This window comes from Chrysemys picta, chromosome 8, assembly GCF_011386835.1.
Source record: "Chrysemys picta bellii isolate R12L10 chromosome 8, ASM1138683v2, whole genome shotgun sequence".
Classification (NCBI taxonomy): Eukaryota; Metazoa; Chordata; order Testudines; family Emydidae; genus Chrysemys; species Chrysemys picta.
The window spans coordinates 62874522-62880539 of NC_088798.1; the positions used below are offsets into that span (position 1 = coordinate 62874522).

Below are 6018 nucleotides of genomic sequence, written 5' to 3' on the forward strand. Positions count from 1 at the left end.
AAGTAGTTAGCACATATTGTAAGGGACCATTCAAGGTAAAGTGGCTTGTTTACTCCTCTGCAGTCCTAGGACGAAGGAGGGGGTTTGTAGGTTACAGATTGTTGTAATAAATCGTAAATCCACAGTCTCTCTCTTCGGTCCTTGATTTTTTGAAAGCATTGTGCAGGTTTCTTTTGAGGATGAGGACATAAGTCAGCAGAGTGAGTGAACGCTTTGTGAAAAGTGTTCACCCACAGGGACGATAGGGTGTTTTTGCTGCTGGGAATTCCTTTACCAGACCTGAAGAACCTGTGGCTCAAAAGCTTGTCTCTCTCCAACAGGAGTTGGTCCAATAAAGATATTACCTCACCCACCTTGTCTCTCTAATATCCTGGAAACATTACACGACTACAACTACACTGCATACTATCTTTGATGTAGACAATCTGATTAAAAGTAGGCTAGAGAGTGCTGTTACTGGAATGCATTGGAAAGTAGGAATAATTCAAAATTATAAACAAAATTCTATTCATTTTTGTGCTTGATTAAAGTAGTTAAGTAACTTTTTTTTTGCGCTAATTCACTTTGAATAGGTATCTGTGTGTATATAGTTATATTTATATTGGTCCTAATCCTGCAAGGGTTTAAGCTTATGGTGGATGCTACTATGGAAATAGTGCCATTGATTTACCACATCCTTTTAAGTGTTTGCAGAACTGGAGTCATAGCAACTTCCATAGTGGGATTAGTCTGTACTTCAGTACATATTTGGGTTTCTTTTCTTTAACATTTTTACTCTATGTATCAAAATTCTGATGACTGGACCGAGCATATTCGTAAGTTATGATAACTTTATTTGGTGTTACAGTGCCTCTTCCCTATAAGTCATTTTGTATTACAATTATTGTACTGTAGCTCCTGTGTTAATTACAAATACTTCTATAACATAATCTTCCTTGTTTTTTTTAAGACAATCTTCAACAATCACAGACATTCTGAACAACTTAAAAACAAAGAGAAATAGATGCACATGTGTGTATGAAGTTTTGTTTTTCCTTTTGGGCCATTGATAATTGCTAGGGTATTTATTAAAAATAGAATCTCTTTTCACTTTCTGTCTCATTTGTACACTGGTATCACAATTTGTCATCAGAATGGAAGTGGTTCTAAGCTCACAAAAACCAGATTGCATCTGACGAAGTGGGTATTCACCCACGAAAGCTCATGCTCCAATACGTCTGTTAGTCTATAAGGTGCCATAGGACTCTTTGTCGCTTTTTACAGATCCAGACTAACACGGCTACCCCTCTGATTCTAAAAACCAAATTGTGGTAACAGGGTATCTGCGGGTTACTTAGAAAGGCGATCACTTGTATTATAAATATTCTGATAAAGGATGGGGGAAAGGAAAATGCAGACAGTAGGTGACAGTTTAGGGAAGCTCTGATAATCATTTTTTAAAAGTTTGCTCGAGTGCCTCCACTGTTCTTTTTAAAAGTGCACGTGTTAGGATCATCCAAGAGAGGGGGAACTGGAAGGGAATGTATATACAGGGATATGTTTTTAATTGCAACTTCCATTAGCTTCAGTAGGTGTTGTCCATGCTTAGATTTTGCCTACAGTAAGCTTATTTATAAGGGTTGTCATAGTGATTCAAATTACTAGTCATTGTGGCCTGGTATCCTGTCTGTATTATATAGTGCTGTATATCAGACTGTTGCTTCCTGGGAAGGTAAAGATCCCTACCTTCATTTACCTCTCCAAATGGGCATTGTTATGGGGGTGGAGTGGGATTCCTTCCTTCCCTCCTAACCCTCTGAGGCTATCAGTTTATTTGTTAGGGTTGCTGTCCCCTTGTACCATCAGAAAGAATACTTGTGCAGTTGCAAGTATTTTTATTATAGCGGGACTTTGGTAGTGGTATCTTTTTGATCATTTTATGGTGTTCTCCTTTACTGCAAATATTTTGCTTCACAGGTGTGCTGAGGATTCTGACTGAAATGTTTCTGCCTCATATCAACCTTTCAGAATTAGAGCAAACCTTTTTCTCAAAAGTGTTACCCAAGGTATGATGTCTTCCGTAATGTGAAGAATCAAACATCAATACAATACTAAAAACCTGGTTACTACAAGGTCTGTAGTAATTTGTATGATAGAATTCTTGTTTTGAAATCAAGCTAATGTTTGAAATACGTTCCCTTTCACTCTAAAATGGTCTCATGATTTTATATCCTGAGTCCTGCTCCTGTGATTTTTAGTGTTGGTTTCAATGGCAGGAAGAGTGGGCCAATGATGTTATGCATGATGTAGTCAATAACAAAGTGAATTTTAAAAGCCTGTTTTGAGAAAAATTGACCTATTAAAACAGATGATAAACAAATGCAGAATTACATTATTATGATTATGATCATTTATTTATTATTATAATTTGAGGGTGCTTCTTTGGCTAAATAAATTGCAAGACCAAAGTATTTGTAGCAAATAACCTATAAACCCAAATTAACCCAGGATATGGTCAATCCTGGCAACATGAAATACTCCCTATGTAGATAAATCTCTGATAATTTTCATATGACTTTACATTGTGCCTCTTCATATAACCTTGTGGTGGGTCTACCCACGTGTGACCTCTGTTTTCAGTGTGACCTCTGTTTTCATGGAACTTTGTATCAAAGCCTCATTTAGAAACTTTGCATTGCCCTTGGTATAATATTATAGCCCCTAAGGATAGAATAAGATAGAAGAAAAATTTCTTTTTGCTAGCAGTAGAACAAGAGCTCTCCCCCCCCACTCTTAATCAATTGCCCTATTGAATGAATGAGGTGTGAATAAGGAAGGCATGGAAGGCAGCACCTCCAGACAGCCTCAACTGTTGGAGAGGGGCTGGGAGCCAGACCCAAGGACAATAAAACGTTTCAAGTGGGCTCATTAAAGACAAGCAGACATACCGACGGCCTCGGGGGTTAAAAGCAAGCACCTTCTCTTGGAAACACCCTCTTTGCAGCATTGGGACAACACTCAAAAGAAAGCAGCACAAAGGACCAATGGACACAGACACAGAGTTTGAATCTGGTATAGATTTGCATAAGAGAAAAGCTGCTATAAAAGTGAGGTGTCTTGCAGAGGACCCCGGGTCTCGTCTTGTCAACATGGGAGCATCGATCCGGATCGGCAGAAGTCCGGCTCCACCTCTCCCCCATCTAACTCACCTGGCCAGTGAAGTTAAGGGGAGCAACTAATTGGTAACAACAAGACGGAGTGTGTTTGTGTGTGTGTGTGAGTGTAAGTGTAATATATTATATGCATATAATACAGTGTTAATGAATACATGTATTACTAATAAATGTGGCGTTCTGCCTTATTCCCCCTGAAAAGATCCTGTGCAGTACTTTAAGTACAACACCTATTTATTATAGCTATACTGAAATTATTAAATTAAATATTCACATTTTAAAAGAAATAGAAGAGACTACAATAGGGGTTGCCTAGCTCCCATTGTCTGTAGGAGTTTAATTCCCTAGAACCCCTGATTGTAGACAACAGGAAGTCTGTAAGAGCTCCTGGTCAGTTCCTATCCCAAAATTAATCATCCTCAACAGATTTTCAGAGCATAGAAAGAAACTGGTCCATAATGTGCGTATTCTAAACCTCTGTAATTTCACCTCATCAGCAATTCAACTTTCTGTATATGCTTGGAAAGAGCTGCTTATATCTTTCTAATTCCACAACTAACAACTCTAAGGCATCAAGACCAACCAAAAGAAAAACAAATCTTCAAAATGACATGACCTCCAAACCTTTTCAGAATAATAAACTGCCTTTAAAACAAAACAAAACAAAACTCTCTGTCTCCAAAATGATTGATTTGAGCCAAACTTAAGAAAAGTCTGTGCTAGGGTATGATGTATTTTATAAAATTTGTAGTAATGTTAATATTGGTTAAAGTTGGGGTTGGAGGTTAAATGGGAAGCTCCTTTAAACTAACTATAGAGAGACTCATTTCTGTGTAATGTGAAAGTGAAATGAATTATATTAAAGAATTAGAATGAATTAAAGAATGCTGTATGTGCCTTTAAGTAGAAATGAGAAATGCTGCGATCCAGGTGTCAGGAAGGCAGACATTAAGGTAGAACAATTGCTCCACTTAAGGGCAATTGGTGAAGTATTAGCCTTAGGGCTGGTCTACACTGGGGGGGGGAATCGATCCAAGATACACAACTTCAGCTACAGTCGAAGTATGTTGGATTGAATTACCTGGGGTCCACACGGCGCGGGATCGACAGCCGCGGCTCCCCCGTCAACTGCGCTACCGCCGCTCGCTCTGGTGGAGTTCCAGAGTCGACGGTGAGTGCGTTCGGGGATTGATATATCGCGTCTTAATGAGACGCGATATATTGATCCCGGATAAGTCGATTGCTACCCGCCGATCGGTGGGTAGTGAAGATATACCCTTAGATTGATAAGAGTTAGTAAGGAAGTAGGATATGCTTGCTGTGCCCCAGGTAAATTTTACAATTTTGCTCTCTTTGTCCCTTTGTTTAGTTCGCGTCCTTTTATCTGTATAAATAAGACTGTTTGGGTCTTGCACGGGGCTCATGTTATCTGAATGTATTAGCAGAGCGCTGTGCTAATAAAACAGAGTGGTCTGACAAACTGAGTCCTGAGTCTAACTTTGACAGTAATAACAGAACACATGATATATGTCCTCATCTTAAATAGAAGTGCAACCTATGTAATCTGCAGGTTATGACATGCAATACTTCTTGCTTCAAACAGCTAAGTTATGAAGCATAAGTGTCTGCATTCCACACCTCCATACCAAAGATGAAAGTGGATGTATGATGGATGCCCTGGTTTTATACTGGATATATGTTGGAGTCTAATAATATCAGTTTTATTTTAATTTGCTTTATTCTGAAAGGCAATACAATTATTTGATGATTTGTTGTATGAATTATCCAGTCAAGCCAAAGGACTAACCAGCCAGAACATAGAATTATGCAAAGCGGTGAGGAATGTTTTACAGGTAAGTCTATTGAAATGAGCTGTAAGAGGCGTGGTTAGGTGATTATATGTTTTTTACCAAAACTGTGGAGAGATTTGTGAAGTGTTTGTGTAAAAAAGCAAGCAGATGTTGTTCTAAATGCTCTCAAGGAGCAGAGCCGGTATTTAGGAAGGTGCCGTTTTTTTCATAATCATTTTTTAGGGTATAACTGTGCTTTGAAAGCTCTGTTAGTTGATACTGTTAATCTTGAAATAATAAATAACTGATAAACAGCAGACAATACAAACATGATTCTCACGTAAAGAGAATATGACATCACAGAAAAGCTGTGGTCTGAAACTGCTGCTGTCTTTTTTACAGTGCTTCATTAATCTTTCTGGCTTCCTAATACTTTTCCGTTTGCTAATGTCCTAAAAGACAGAGCAGTTTAGCCAAATGCATAAGGGAAGAGCTGATTTATAATTTTTGCTTTTTGAATTAACTGCTGCAGTGTATTGTTATAGATTGTGCCTTCAGTGATGATGATGATGATTTCACTTGCAGACTATGGTGCAGCTGCTGGAAACTCTGACGGGTTGTGTGCGACATATCTGTACCCTGCAGGAGCCTGTGCCTTTAGAGAGTATCTGTAGCCTTCCCTCTACCATTCTTTATGTAATCAAAAACACATTTATGCACTGCAAGGTAGGTGTCTGGACTAATAGGAGAAAAAACTATTCTAGATCTAGTTATAGATCATTTTAAAAAAATCCTTTGAGATGTGCTTTTTTTTTTTTTTTGCTTTGAAAAGTTACTTTTGTGGCTTTCCATACTTGTTGCCTCAATATTGGATCAAATGTGCTCAGTTTACAAGTATGAAGATGGCTTTTCCATCTGCCAGCCCTGCAAACTCAGCGTGGCCTCTGAAAGCCAAGCTGTTATTTCTGATTAAATTCATACCGTTTAAGATGAGAAGGGATCATTAGATTATCTAGTCCGATCTGTACATCACAGGCCATTACACTTCACCCAGTTACTCCTGTATTGTGCCCAAT

At 38.4% G+C, this 6018-nt stretch overlaps 1 long non-coding RNA gene across 1 annotated transcript; it reads left to right on the forward strand.

Annotated features, from left to right (window-relative positions):
• The first annotated feature begins 647 nt into the window (after positions 1-647).
• On the forward strand, positions 648-5622 carry LOC103307323 (uncharacterized). Its single transcript, XR_010589797.1, has 4 exons — positions 648-815; positions 1957-2045; positions 4901-5005; positions 5528-5622. It is a non-coding gene; the product is annotated as an uncharacterized LOC103307323 (long non-coding RNA).
• Positions 5623-6018: the final 396 nt, after the last annotated feature.